We start from the raw sequence: 14,489 nt of genomic DNA, 5'->3' as shown, positions 1-14,489 counted from the left end.
TTTTTTTGTTTCTGTGTTTTTGTTACGGTTTCCAGACTTTTGGGTTTGGTTTGTTTTTTTTTTTAATCCATGTTTTGTGAATTCCTCTCCCATCCTGGCAGATTTTGTTAGGACAGACCCCACCCCGTCCTTGTCTCTCTGGGTTGGACGTGTACAAAAAGTACAGCAGGCAACTTTAAATTAATTTTGTGCGTTCTTTTGGTTGTTTAAAGATTGTATTTCTGCAGGAGATATTTCCTCTGTACACTTATTTTTTGCTCTGTACAAATTTCATGCTGTACCAAGGCCTGACTTGGACGATGATTTTGGTTTCACCCCTTGTCTGGGGACAGTCCCTGTTTTGGCTGCTGGTCCCCGATCAGCTAAAAGGGTTTTTTAATTTCATTTTGGGTTTGTTTCTTGTATATATATTTTTTTTTTTAAATACCTGTTGGTTTCATAAAGCTTCAAAGAGCAGGATATGAAGAGAGCCGTGGGTGCTCCATCCTCCTGTCTGTGTGCAAGTCAAAGAGGGACCCAAATCCCAACCCTGCCAGAATTCCCACAGGGCTGGAGGACTCGCTCCTGCTTCGCTTCTGAGTAAGTGAGAAGAGAAATGTAACTTCACAGTGGAGAAAACTCAGGCCAGGCCTTGTCCCGGTGCTTTAAACGGGAAATCAAAGTGTAACAGTTGTTCCTGGACCCGCTGTAGAGTTTTATTGGAAACCAGGGGGGGAGAAATTTCTATAAATAGGTTTTTTTCTAAAACTGTGTTCCTGATGCAGCTGTTGAATTATGCAGAGATCCCAGTTTCTAAAAGCAGCCCAGACAAGACTGGTTGAAAACATCTGGATAATGTGAAAACATCTGCCTAACTTACAAGCTACTAGGACAAACATAGTTACTTTAGCTGGTTGTCTTCAACCTTCCTCTGTGCTTCCTTTTTCGGGAGGAGCAGAAGCATGGTGTTTGCAGGTTGGTTATCTTTACTAAATGTAAAAATATTTTAGTAATAAAGTAATTTTAATGAACGTGCCGGTTGCTAGATATGTCTCTTCTATAAAACCAGAAACTTAAAACCTTAATTTTATTTTTTTTTTATTTTGAGATGCACGGAATGGTAGGGAAGGTCATCAAAATAATCTCTTTAACCAAATAATCTCGTTTCAGAAATGCGAAACCTCGTTTTAGAAATGGGAAACCTCGTCTCAAAAATGTGAAACTTCGTTTTATAAACTTTTTTATAAAACTTCCAGCGTGTTTTCTGTGGCAACGCTGGGGGTGCTCGACCTTCCGGCACTTTTCCACGTCACTTCTCAACCTCGTGTCATTTTGGATCTTCCCGCAGTTTAACTGGTTGGGCTGGTGAAGGCAAGTCCAGCCTCTCCCGTGGCATTTTTTTCCCTGTCCCGGGATCTTCCTGGAGCGCTCAGGACCCGATCCCGGTGTGGGTGTCCGAGGGTCCCCGTGGTGGGGAGACGTTTCTGCTCCATCACCTGCGAAACCTGGAGGGGTTTGCAGTCCATGGTGGCTTCCCAGGAGAGGCGGGAATGGCAGGATTTGCATCCCTGGGATGCAAAATGAGTAGTAAATTGGGTGTAAGGGATGGAGGAAGAGGTGGGAACGCTTCCCGAGCCTCTCGGCTCTTTGCCACTAGATGGTGGTGTCGGAGAAGCTCAGGGCTGGTGGAGGCTCCGACTGACATTCCACCGGAATTCAGGTTATTTGCAGGGTGAAGCCCCGTTTGCCATCGCTCCCCCATCCCCGGGACCCTCGGTGTGCTCCCCTCTGCCTCCCACAGCGCGTTGTTTTCTCACTGGATAAAAACCAAAAAATCTCCCCTAATGGATTTCAGCACAAAAGCCCCAATTCTGCCCTGGGACACACTCGAGCTGCTGCGTTTTTTCGTGTCAAACAGAAATGTCCCGGAGCACTGGGGGGTTAATGTTTCACCGGGTTAAGAACGACTTCTCTGAAGAATGTCCTCAAGAAAGGGTGAAAGGAAAACCTCCCAGGAGGAGTCACACGCTGCTGCCTTTGACCATCCAGCCGAGCAAAGCCACACTTTGCTGCGAGCAAAGGAGCACATTTAAAATCTCACTGAAGCCCCAGAGCCATCCAGCTCCTCTCTGAGCTACTGGAGTGTGCACAGATTCCACCAAAGTGATGCCCTGCCCTCTGTACAAATATGCTGTTCTCGAACTTCTCAGCCTGTGTTTGTTTTTTTTGTCATCTAAAGGTTGTTTTCCATCACGTTTTCCCACCCAGTGTGGGTTGGATCAGGTGGTAACAGCCCAGTGCCACGTCCTGCCTCTCTGGGAAGGTGTAATTTGGGTTTTGCATCCAAATGCACGAGCAAAAGAAGGAAGTATGTCATTTTTAGAGAGTGTGGACATGCTGATGCTCCTGTGGATTCAGAGAATCATGGAGTATTTGGGGTTGGAAGGGACCTTAAAGCTCATCTCAATTCCACCTCCTGCAGGGACACCTTTCCCAGGTTGTTCAAATCCAGTGGGCTGATGTGGGAGGTCTCACATCCAGCAGCCACTCAATGAGAAACTTAATTCATGTTAAATTCAGCATTAACCTTTGCAAAATCACCCAAACTAATGAATATTTCATTTATTTTGCCAGGGCTAGGCACTGAGGAAGCGAAATCGGATTTTCCAGAGGCCCAGGTGCCGTTTGGTGAATTGCTGGCACGTGCTGGCTGCCCTGGCTGGGGCTAAATGTCCTTCCCATCCTCCTGGCTGGGGCTGGGACCTGGCACTGCTTTCCCTGCAGCAGCTGGTCAGTGCTCTGGCTCTCAGCCACAGCCTTGTCTTTCCCCTCGGAAAGAAAAGCCCCGAATTTGGAGACAAACCCTGTGCAGGAGGAGGGAGAGGAGCCGCCCTGGAGGATCCCCAGCAGCCTCAGGAACAAAAAAAGAACGTGCCCAGCAGTGAAACCAGTGCTGGGCTGGGTGCCTGGGGCCTTTCCTGGCTTTTTAACTTGGATTGTTTCCAGGGAAGGCCTCCAGCAGCCAAGGCACTCTGTGGGGTTTTGTGCTGGGGTTTTGTGCTGGTTCCACTCACTCCTCACTTGGAAAACCAGTGTCCCTTCCAGGAGGGTGGCTGCTGTGAGCAGGGAATGCTCCTGGTGTGCCTTGGAGGGGTTCCTGCCCTTCCTGGGCCCCGCAGGAATGTCCTGCCCGTGGTGGGAGCTGGGGATGGGCAGCTCTGGGCACTGAGTGCCCCTGGAGTGGGGGGCTCAGAGCTCAGCAGCCCCAAGCCAGGGCTAATCAGCCCTGCTGCAAGCTCAGGGCAGCCCTGGCACAGAGCTGCTCCTGGCAGGGGCCGGGCTCTTTAGCTCAGTTACTAATCCCAGGGTTGGAAAATGGTGTTTGTGTTATCCTGGGACTGAAACAAGCCTTTTCTCCCTCGCTTTGCAGGGAAGTGGCACAGAAGTAAACTCAGCTCGTTGCTCATGTCAGAGGCCAGAGCAGGGAGTGGCACCCCGTGATCCAGGCTGTTCTGGATCCTCTGTCCAGGCTGTCCTGGACCCTCTGTCCAGGCTGTTCTGGACCCTCTGTCCAGGCTGTCCTGGATCCTCTGTCCAGGCTGTCCTGGATACTCTGTCCCTCATCTCCAGCGGGATGCACTTCGGAGGGAGCAGCACCAGAGAAAGATGAAATCATTTGGCAGAGATTTTGGACACATCCTGGTGGAGCTGGAAGTGCAGCCCCTGCTGGAGTCAGAGATGCCCATCCTGGCCTGGCCCTACCAGCTCTGGACTCGACCCCTTTTGCCCCACAGGCTTTGGGGACACAGGGATTGCTCAGATGAGCCCTTTTCCCCTGGAGTTCAAACATCCCTGGCATTTTCCTTGGGTGGCACCGACTTTCCAGGCCCAGAGCCAGCCCAGGAGCCAGCCCTCCCCTTTCCTGGCACGGCTGGGGGTGCACAAGGAGCCCGTTGTGCTGCCAGGGAGGATGCTGAGGGAGGATGCTGGAGAGCTCCGTGCCCACGTGGGCGGGGTGGCAGCGCAGGGGGTGCGTGGCGGCAGCTGCTCCTCCTTCCGCGGCCCAAAATCAAGGAACAAAGGACAAATTCATGGGGCTGGGAGTGGCTCCCCGTGGGCTGAGCACACTTGGAGCATTGTGGAGCTGGGAGAGGCGGCGCTGGGCAGCCCCTCACCCCCACAGTGGGTGACCACCCCCGTGTCCTGCACGGGACCACCTTTGCTCACAGGATGCTGCCGGAGGCTCCCGGGATCCATTTCCATGGAGGGCTGTTTTTCAGCCAAGAAACCTGAAAAACCCCTGGCTCTCCTTCAGAGCAACCCCATGGAGAGCAGCCTAGCTCCCCTGCAACATGGAAGTTTACCATAATCCTGCCTTTTTTCCTCCCTGCAGGTGTTTTACATATAAATCAAGTTTCTCGCTCCCATTTTGGGGGAGCGATGGTGGAGCTGAGTGAAAGGAAGCAGTGTTGGAGCTCTGCTGCCCTTTCCTACCCAGGTGGTTACAAATCACTGGATAAACTGACTTCAGCTCCCCTCCACCTCCACTCACCCTCCCCGTGGTCAGAATGTGGATCCAGCATTTCGAAGGCTGCAGACATCCAGCATCCTACTCCCATTTTTCATTTAGCTCTGGAAATAAGCAGTGTCAAGCTGCTGTGTCAGTTTGGCTTAAATTCACAGGAGAACTCATTTGATTTGGAGCCGTTTACGTTATTAAATATGACTGCACGAGAGCCCCTGGGGGATAATCCTTTATGATAAATGATGTTTGAAATGAGGGAGACCCGATCCCGGCCGGCTCAGGCTCCAGTCACAGCTAATCTGCAGGAACAAGGAAAGGCACAGCAGAGCAAAGGGCAGGGGCTGGATGTGGGCAAACCAGCAGCTCAACCTGCAGCACCATCAGTGTGACAGCAAAGACACAACATCTTTCTGGATGCTTCTTTCTGGAGCATCCTGCTGTGACACGTCCCTGGAAGTGTCACAGAAAGATGCTCCTCAAAAGCCCTGTGGATGTGGCACCTGGGACAGGGGTTAGTGGTGGACCTGGCAGTGCTGGAGGAATGGTTGGAATGGTGGTCTTGGAGCTCTTTTCCAACCTCAGTGGTCCTGTGATAAAGCCAACACTTCCCTACCTGAGGGTTTCTCTCCTGTAAATGCATCCCAGTCCACTCTTGATATGGTTTAGTGCAGAAGCACCAGAAATCTGGCAAGAAACCTCAATAGCAAACAAAAGCCTCTTGTTTCCTGAAATCCCTTTGGAAATGTATGTGGGTTTCAATGGAAACAAGGAAAGCATCCATTTTCTGCAGGACTCCAGCACTGGGAGACACTTATTTGTCCTGTCACCCTCTCACAGGCTTTGTTTGAGCCAAGGGTAACACACCTTTTGCTGGCCTTGGAGGGAAGTTTTCTCATCTGAATGCATTGATTTGGTTCTGACATGAAAATTCCTGGTGCACAGGGAGGATAAATGCACAGAAAGAAGCACCTCAGGTTTATGAGAAACCGTGGTGAAAGTATAATCTTGGTATAGTTTGGGACTTCAAGGGTTAACTCAGTGCCCTCTCTCAGCTGAAAACTACCCCAAAGGAGGTTTTCTCCAAGAGGCTCTCAATGTGCTGTTTGTTAGGAGTTGTTTAAAGGGTTTCCTCGTTGCCAGTGAAACCTCAGAGCTCCTCTGCCTCCCTCCCCAAGATTTCAGGAGCACTGAGCAACCCCAGACAGGCTCAGGCTGAAGGAGGAAGCGAGGAAACGTCTCTCCTGGTTGGTACTTGCTCTGTGTGCCCGAGCCAGGCTGCTATTTTGCTGGGTTAAAAATGGCTTTCTAACTGTGTCACAGCTGGGTGCACATTTCCCACCGGCTCCTGCAGGAACAGGGCCTGGATTTGCTGCCCTGCTGAGCTCAGGGTGTTCCCATCCATTCAACACGAGATGCAGGGGCTGATTAGCAGCCAACAGGCAGCTTTTGGCCCTTTCCTTCTGAAACAATCAGTGTTTAGGGCTTGACTGAGAAGGATTTGGTGTGAGATAAGCTTCCCAGAGTGGGGCCGGGGCTGAAGTAATAATTGAATAAGTGTGAGGTGGTGAATGAGACACGTAAGGATGAGTCAGAGCCAAAGCTGCCCTTGGGAAGGAGGGAAAAGGCTCCTTGGTGTCTCCTCTGCCGCCTGCCCCTGGTGGGACTGAGCTCCTCGAGCTGCTGGGAGGAGATTTTCTGGGGGGAAAGGCCAGGGAGGGAGTTCCCTGAGGGCTGTGCTGGGGTCCTGCAGCTCAGGGTGCTTGGCCACAGGGCTGAGCTCCTGTGTTGGGATTCTGCCTCTTCTCACACTGAGGTTTGGGGTGCCAGGGCCAGGACAAGGTGCAGGGAGGGTGGGACAACATCCAGCACGTGGAGCTGGAGCCCAGGACCAGCCTTGTTCCCACCCCTGGAAGAAAACACATCCCTGTGTGTTTTCCCCTGGCAGATGTGAATTTATTTGCTGCTGTCTGATGTGAGTTGTGCAGTCCTGACAGACTCGGGGCTGTGCTGTTGCCATCTCACTTCCCTTCTGTTGGATTTCCCACTTCCTTTAATTTTTTATCAGTTTGGTTGCTGCTCTCAGCAGAGGCAGCTCTGTGGGAAGGAGAAGAAATCAAATGTTTTATTTTTAGACGCTGCCAAAAGAGTTCAACCCAAGGCAAATACAATTACTTCAGGTTGTGCACAGGCTTCTGAGAAGCAAAGGAGGAATATTTTCCAAATGGGAAATGCCCTAAAACCCAATGCCACGAAGCCACTGGGCAATCAGGGCATCATGAAGCCATTTGAGGAGCACATTTAACCCTAGTGGAAGGTGTCCCTGCCCATGGCAGGGGGTGGAATGAGATGATCTTGAAAGTCCCTTCCTAACCCAAAGTATTCCATGATCCCAAGGGGTGGGAGGTGTTCCCACTGCCTGCTCTGGACACCCCACTGCTGCCTCACATCCCACGCAGCCCCTTGCTCCTGGCAAAGCCACTCCAGCTCTACCAGCCTGCCTCTGTCCTCTGGGATGTTTTCCTGCTGGAAGGGGCCTCCCAGATGCTATTCCTGGCCCAGTTTTAGGGCATCCACTGCCTGAAGCTTCCGCTGGGCTGTTTCTGGAGAGCTCGTGGCTGGGGCAGAGGAGCAGGGGTGGCAGGGAGGCTCCTCAGTGAGAGCTTTCACTCTGTAATTAAGCTGAACAAGAGACTGAGTTAAATCTCTGGTTCCCTCGCTCTGCCTGAGCGAACACAAAGAGGAGAAAAGGCGTGAGCCAGACAATTAAAACAAGCAATAAAATTGCACAGAGAGGTCCGTGGAATGATTTTTTTTCCTTGACACGCTCGCCCCCAACAAGTGCCACATGTCCTGTGTATAAATAGCAGCTGCCCAGACTTGCTTAATCATCCCATTGTTGCTTTATAATATTAATTAAACATTCCTCCGGGATTGTTTGCATCCTAATTAAGTGGGGAACTTACAAAAGGCAGCGAGGAAACCAAACAAGTGTGTGCTGGGGGTGCTAAACTGTGTGCGACTGGGGTTTCAAAAAAAACCAAACCCAAAGTTAAAATCGCAGGTCTGTGGTTTAAAAGAATTTTTAATAGTCACCAGTGCTGGGGACTGTTTGATTAGTGGTTCTGAGGGGTCAGGGAGGGGCAACGAGGGAGGTCTGGGGGCACTGGAAGGGATGAGTGTCCCCCCCATCAGTGTGACAGGAGCGAAGCGTCCCTGGCAGGGACCCTCTGATATCAAAGGGCCAATTAATCCGCAGCTGCTCCGCTCGGAGGGAAGGGGATGGCGGGAGACAAGGACCTGCTGGAATCGGCAGCTGGGAGCCAGGGCCACGAGGAACCCTAGAAATCCCACTGGGCAAGGGAGGAGTCTTGAAAAACCCCACTGGACGAGCAGGGCTGAAACGGTGTGAGACCAAAACCCATGCGTGGCAGGATTTTATGGAGCACGATCCTGATGGCTCCGGTGAGGGGGAGAAACCTTCCCCAGGGAGACACAACCCCACAGCCCCGGCCCCCTGTCTGGGCTCATCCTCCCCATCCCCTCCTTTCATGTAGCCGGGAAGACTCGAGCACATTGTTCCCGGCTCAGACTCCTGCACCCTGCAGGGATTGCTGCGAATTACCTCCCAAATTATGTGAGTAATTAAAATCAATGAGAGGGTATCCTGTTAAATAACGTAATTAGATGAGCACAGCGAGCAGAGATGAGTGCAATAGCGTTTTTGTTCTCCTGCCTGGAGACAGCTTTTAACTCTTTCCCTCTTGTCTCTTCCCTGGGAAGGGCAGGGAGGGCTCCTCTGGGTAGTGCCCCTCTGTGCCATCCGCTCCTCCCAGTGCTGAGGTTTTTCCAGGAAAAAACCTCTCCCTGCTTCCTCCAGTGCTTCCTTCAGACCAGGATTTTCTTTCCCCCCAAAATCTCCAGCCCTGTGTTATGCTGCAACCTCAGGGCTACAAACATCTGAAGCTCTGAGAAAAACAGAACTGCCTTTAAATCCACTCTGTGGCAAACACGCCTCATGCAGCAACTCCTGCAGCTGAGCTGGAAACGGAGGCCCCACGGAGTGGAAATGGGAATTATCTTGATGTGCATAATGAATTGTCTGAGCCTTCCACCCCCAGGTCCCTGTCCTGGGGGCAGAGTCCCAGCCTGGGCATTTTTCCATGGCCTAAACCAGGATGTGGGGCTGGGAGGGATGAGCAGCAGCGCAGAGCTCAGGCTGGAGCAGCCAAACTCCAGCTCTCCATGAACACGTGTGTGTGTGTTTACTGAGGCACAAAGGTTTGATGTGTTGCCTTAATTCCAGAGGAAACTAAATGGCTGAGGAACCCAAGTGCTAAGAGTCATTTTTGTTCCATTCCTGCTGGTTCCCCGGGCAGGGAGAAGCCTCAAGTTCCATTAAGATCCTCGTGGATATCTCGATCCTTCAGCGTGGATTGCTGTCAGCTCTGAGGGGGCTCTGGTAAGGGTAAAGGCATCTGGCCAGATGGCTCTCATTGCAGGGCTGGAATCTAAATAATTAATTTATGGTATCGTGTTCAGGACTTTGCTGTCTCCCAAAGGAAGCCCTGAAAAAGTCCTTAACTTGGTGCTTATTTTTTCCAGCTGCGACGCACAGAGAGATGTTGAGTCTCTGCATCCTGCTGGATTTTAAGCTTGGTCGTGATTTTTCCGAGGTAGTGAACTGTTGCAGAGATGTGCCACATCTAATTACACCTGTCACATGAAATCATATTATGGCAAAGGACCTGAGCCCCTGCTGGGAACGTAATCCCCTGGGGTAGGGATACGGGGAAACCTACCTTTGACGTGCTGCAGGAGTGACAGGTTGTTCTAGAAGGGATTTAAACACACACACACAAAAAAAAGGCAGGAGCACACCCTCACAGAGCCTGGAGCTCCTCCCAGGTGGGATGGCTCTGGTGGGATGCTGGAGCCATCACTGCCATGCTGTCACCCTGCTGTGCTGCCCCCAGGGTTGGGCTCCTGGAGGAGATCCAGTGCTGGCACGAAGCAGGCAGGGCTGCACCCCTGTTCCTAAGCAGAGGAAGAGGAGGGAGGAGGAGGAATTGCCCTCTGGGTGTTGGGAAGAAACCACAGGGTTCGCTGTTTTATGGGCAGGGTGTCTTATCCTGTCCATCTCCGAGTGATTTAGAGGTGCCATAAAACCTCTGCGGAAGGAGGACTTTTGCTCCACTTTCCTGGCAGTGCATCTTATCTCCAGTGGATTTCCCAATGCTCTGCTTGTTGCTGCAAATAGAATGTTTCTCTTGGGAATAAATATGAATTCCTCTTAGGAATATATATGTCATTTGCCTCAAAAAGGCAAACAACACATAAATCCTGTGCAAAGCTCAGATCCCCTTGCTGGCAGCATCGCCGTCACCAGCGACACGTTTGAAAACCAGGCAAGCAGTTAAACAGAGAGTCCCCTTCTTGAATTATTTCAAATCCAGAGGATCTGGTCTCTCCTTTTTTTTTCCCAAGCAGAGCTCAATTCAGGGCACAGGAAACTCAGCACAAAGCCTGCCCTGAATGGTTTCCACACCATTAGCATGAGCGCATGCAGATCAGGCAGCTGCAGCATCAACGCCTGGCTGGCTGCCTTTGGGTGCAAACTCCCAGGAATTGGGCTGGAACAGAAAGAATGGAGGAGGAGGAGGAGGAGGGAGGAAGTGTGAGCAGGTAGTTCTGGAGAGCTGCAGCTGAGTGATCCCAGGATGGGGCTGAACGGGAGCAGACTGAGCAACGCGCTCAGAACTGGGCCGGGATCCTCGGGATCTGCAAAGATGGGGGTGGTTCCTGGGATCCTGTTCTTGGCCCCACAGGGCAGAGGGAGAGACCAGCCCCCCCCCCCCAAGTCCCCAGGACACTTTTCCAGCTGCTTTGGCCATCTGCACTGTCTGGGAGCAGAGTCACTGGACACGTGGGTGTGCTTGGAGAGTTTGTTCCTTGTGTTCCACCACTGCCTCTCACAGCCTCTGCCACTGGGACCCCACTTGGTGCTGCCCTTTGGAGGGAACTGGTGCTGCAATGCCCTCGGTCTGGGCCAGAGTTGAACAATACCCTGCCACATTCCTGCTCTCTGGACACACCCAGCCAGTCCTCTGAGGGGACTCTTTCAGCCCCAGAAGACACAGACAATACAGAGAATAAAGAGAGTACAGAAAACACAATGTGGGGGCCTGGAGTGACCCTCCAGTCATCCCAAGCGGGCAAAGGGAGGTTGCTGGTTGCTCTCAGCACTTACATTTAAGAATAAACCAACTGCTTCATCAGGCAACTGCTCCTGTCAGTCCCAGAATCTCCTCCTCTGCCCATGGAGCCTTCAGAGGTGACAGTGCCCTGTCCCTGCCAGCCCTGGCCAGGCTTGTGGCTGTGGAGGCAGAGCAAAGGGACTAATTAACCCTGACAGGACGTCACGTTCGTTATCTCCGGGCCTGAAATGTCACATCTCCAACTCCAGCCCGACGCCGGGAATGCTCCGGAGCCCTCTGGGAAGGTCCAGCCTGGATTGCTGGGCTGTTAATGAGGGAAAGGATCTGCCCCCTCCTTGCCTGGGCAGTGGGAGCCCCACGGGCAGCGTGGAGGTGCTGGAGCAGCACAGGATCCATGTGGGAAAGCTGGGTGAGGCAGCTCTGTGCCACCAGCTCTCTGCTCCTCCCCTGTGCCAGGGATGCTGCTCTGCCTGCCCGGGGACCCCACGTGAGGAGCAGCAAGGGCAGCATAAAACCACTCCACCAAGGCTGGGGCCACATCCAGCCCCTTCCCCCAGGTGCTAAGGATGGAGTGACCGTGAGCTGGGACCCCACAGCCTCCCCTCTGGATCCTGGAGCTCGTGTCCTTCCAGCTCCAGTGGGATTTAACATTTACAGCATGTTGGGAAGTGCTTTCTGAATTAACCTCCAGCCTGCCCAAGGTGAGGACTGACACGGGATCAGGTGTTTCTTCTTTCTGGGATATTGATTTTCCCCCCTTTCACTTTCCTGTTCAGCCAAAGACAGGAAATCTGAGCCAGCTCAGAGGCTTTGCTCCGTACTGTTATTGCAGGAAATGCTCCCAAAATGAGGAGTGGTGGCTGGTCCCAGCCAGGAGTGACCCCTCCAGTTGCAGAAGGGCCAGTGAGGAGGTTGGGGACATCACCCCTGTCCAGCCATGCAGAGCTGAGCCGGGGGGTGACGGGGCTCCCCCAAAAGCTGCCACAGCTCAGCCTCGCTGAGGCAAATTGTTGCAGTCAACTCATTTTTATTTATGCTCTAACACCAGCACAGGAGATTGCCTGCCAGCTGGAAGGGGTGCCATTCCCTGATTAGCAATGCCACGTGGATACAAATGAACTTGAACAAAAGGGAAGAGAAATAAAACACAGCCTCCTCTGCGGGGACGTGCGGCCCGTGCTGCACAAACGCTGCTTAAAGAAGTGGAAGAGCTTCTGCTGCTGTTTAATAACACCAGGAAGGTGATGGGGAATGTGCTGGAGGGAATAAACCAGTGCTGGACTTCAATGAAAATGGGTCTCAGTTCGGCCAGGATGTGGCTGTTGGTTTCTTTCCCGCTGGATTCAGTAGGAGGGGAATTGAGGGGATGTTGTTGTGTTTGCTGAGTCCATGGTCAGAAAGCCTTTGGGGTCAGTTGGGCACATCAGCACGGGTGATTAACGGGGCCAGAGCTGAGCATCATTTGGGGACAGGAGCACTGGGAGACCTCAGCAGCAGTGCAGGTTTGCAGGGCACAGGAGACCCCCTGTTTCAGCAGGTAAATCCCAAAATCCCACAGTGGTTTGGGTGGGAATGGACCTTAAAGCTCATCCAGTCCCACCCCATGCCATGGGCAGGGACACCTTCCACTAGCCCAGGTTGCTCCAAACCCCATCCAGCCTGTCCTTGAACACTACCAGGGATGGGGCAGCCACAGCTTCTCTGGGCAACCTGTACCAGGGCCTCCCCACCCTCACAGGGAAGGATTTCTTCCCAAAATCCAGTCTAAATGCACTCCCTTCCAGTTTAAAGCCATTCCCCCCCATCCTGTCACTACATAACCAGCACAAACACCCCGTGCCAGGGGCAAAGGAAAACCCTCCGTGGGGCAGCGAGCCCGGGCTGCCCCTTCCCTCCTGCCCCATCTCACTGTCAGAAGAGTGAGCTGTGAAATGGGTTTGAAAATAAAGGCTTTTTAATTGCAGGCCCATTTGTGAGCCTTCTGGAGGCCATCTGGCTGGGAGAGCAGGGTGTCAGCCTGGGCACCGGGCAGGGAAAGCCCAGAGAGGCTGAGCAGGGAGCAGCTCCTGGAAAAGCCCTCGATTAACGTTAAGAGCTAAATCCTCTCTGGACATTAAGCCCCACGGGCCTGATCCAGCTCCTCTCCATTCCAGTGGTGCCAGAGCAGTGCTGGGTGCTGTGGGCTTTGGGTGTGCTGCTCATCCAGCCCCTGGATGAGATGGGACAGAGATTTCTAAGAATGCCTGAGCTGCATTTCCTGGGACAAGTTCACAGGGAACCTGTTCCTGTAATTCTGTAATTTTTGTCCTGTGTTTGGGATTAACCACTTCTATCACTGATGCACAACACAGCCAGGGCCTCGTTAGAGACTGTCATTGTGCTAATTAGGTAGGTTTCATACTTAATAATGGAGAATAATGGCAGTTTCATGAAAAAGAAGTTAAAAAAAAAAAGAGGAGTAAAAGCCATTATAATTTCAGGAAAAGTCCCTGGAGAAGTGAAATGGTAATTCACAAATCCAACTCTGATCTGTTAGCTCTGGAGACTAAATTAGGGAGGATGTCTGGCTTGGCTGCTATTGTCTATTATTTGAATGTCTATAAAGAATATTTATTAAATATTTTTTCTCTGAAGAACTTTGAAACGCAGCTACATTTACTCACCATTTCCAGGTGCCTGTTTGAAGCCAAGATCCCACTAAATTTGCCCCTGGAAAATCCTCTTTTGATGCAAAACATGCTTTGAAGAAACAACTTAACAGGCAGAGAGAACATAAACTTGGAACTATGTTGGGTGTTTGGTCAGCTGTCCATGCAAAGTGCCCAAATAGGGTCTGATCCTTTGGAAAAGGAAGAAATTAAGGAAACTACTGTCCTCAGGTGTCCACCCTAGAGCTGAAGGGAGGAGCAGTGGGTGCTGCTGGGGTCTGTCCCTGTCACAGGGATGTGGGTGGCAGCGGGCACAGCCTGGGCAGTGCAGCAGGAGCAATTCTTTCGGGTGGGAAAGGAACATGTGGGTGGCAGCTGGGGCCAAGAACTGCCCTCTCCACGTGAAACTACAAACAATGGTCCCTCCTGGGAGCAGGGCTGGGCCTGGCAGCTGATCCCTGAGCAGCAGGAGCACCCAGCACCACTCCCTGGGGCAGCTGTCGGGAGCACGGGGGGCCAGAGGGGCTTTTCCTCCGGAGAAACCTCCTGTTGGTGCCTCAGGAGACCCCCATGGATGGGGGAGAGGCCCCACAACAGCTGCTGGGGCGTGGGATCAGCGTTTATGAGGGACCACTTGTGCTGGGAAAGGGGGTCTGAGCCTCTGAAGCTGCACAGACTGCAGGGAGCTGGAGGTGGGATGGCACCCACGGGTGGGGGGAAATCCCTGAGAGCAGCTTCCCAAGGTGCATTTCAAGCTCCAGATGTCCCTGGGTGCTGCACAAACACATCCTGTCCCCTGGGCAACACGAGGCCTTGCAGAGGCAGCCACCTGCAGAATTGTACCCAGCACCTCCTCTCACCCCAAGTGCCCCCGTGGTCGTGCCCCTGCCCCACCCTGCTCAGCCTGGCCCTCCCCTGGTGCCCACCACACCCAGCACAGCCGAGGGCAATGCCAGGGACAGGCTAAAAAAGCCCCTGGTGGGGATGTTTTCCTGGGCATCTCCCCATTCACACTCTCTCCATGGGGCTCAGCCTTTGGTGCCAGTCAGGAATGTGCTCCTGGGGATGGGGGTGCCCAGGGCTGGGTCCCCCCAGGTTGTGCCTGGGCTGAAGGGAAGCCCC

This window comes from Neopelma chrysocephalum, unplaced genomic scaffold (genome assembly GCF_003984885.1).
Source record: "Neopelma chrysocephalum unplaced genomic scaffold, ASM398488v2 Primary Assembly neopelma1_100, whole genome shotgun sequence".
NCBI classification, from domain to species: domain Eukaryota; kingdom Metazoa; phylum Chordata; class Aves; order Passeriformes; family Pipridae; genus Neopelma; species Neopelma chrysocephalum.
Note: the sequence above shows the minus strand (reverse complement) of the source record.